Raw genomic sequence first — 721 nt, forward strand, 5'->3', positions numbered from 1 at the left:
CGCGGATGTCTGTACCTCCCCCCCAAAAAAACAAGTTCAAGCACGTAGTGAAGAAGAGTATTCAGCGCCTGCACCACGACACCCGTTAATCAGGGGCTTCTGGGACATTCCTTGGGTTATGTGACCCGGCAGTGCGGATGTGTTCGGACGGTGGAAGTAACCGACGTATTCTATAGTTTAATTAACCAGCTTCCGGTATAAAAGAAGTCCGCTATTTTCACTCACGCTTTCGTGGTGGTTTAATTAATTCGTCAGATTTTATCGTCGGATGTTTATTTGCATAATTCGAAAGCATTTCCTTGCATGCATACACTTAATTTTGAGACCTTGTGTTACGAGCGCCATGTTGAAACTCTTTGTTGCGAGCGCCTTGTTGAGACGTCGTGTGTTGCAAGCGCCGCAGACGGACCGGGAGATTTCAACACCGACGCAGGAAGTGATCCAAATTTGCGTCCAAAGGAATGGCTGAAGATTCGCGCGAAAGATGAGAGGGGAAACGATCGCTTTTGGGAAACGCTCCACACACGCCCGCCCGCTGATCGTGCTTCGGCGGAGAAAGCGAGTGCATTTTTGGGAAAGCGAAGGATGTTTAGGAGGCTCGATAATCCTCCTCCTCCGGGCGGAAGAAGTGCGAGAGGCGGCAGTGGTGGCCGATGGAGGCGGATACGGGGTCGGTGAAGCGTGAGGTTTCACCCTCGGGCCAGGAAGACGCCGATGGACA

General features: G+C 51.7%; 1 protein-coding gene across 10 annotated transcripts in view; it reads left to right on the top strand.

Moving 5' to 3' along the window:
• The window catches only part of LOC119581918 (protein sidekick-like), a gene marked incomplete at its 5' end in the record, with an annotated part of 27,628 nt that overhangs the window by 575 nt on the left and 26,332 nt on the right, over positions 1-721 (top strand).

The sequence above is a fragment of the Penaeus monodon genome, chromosome 15, assembly GCF_015228065.2.
Source record: "Penaeus monodon isolate SGIC_2016 chromosome 15, NSTDA_Pmon_1, whole genome shotgun sequence".
Taxonomy (NCBI): Eukaryota; Metazoa; Arthropoda; class Malacostraca; order Decapoda; family Penaeidae; genus Penaeus; species Penaeus monodon.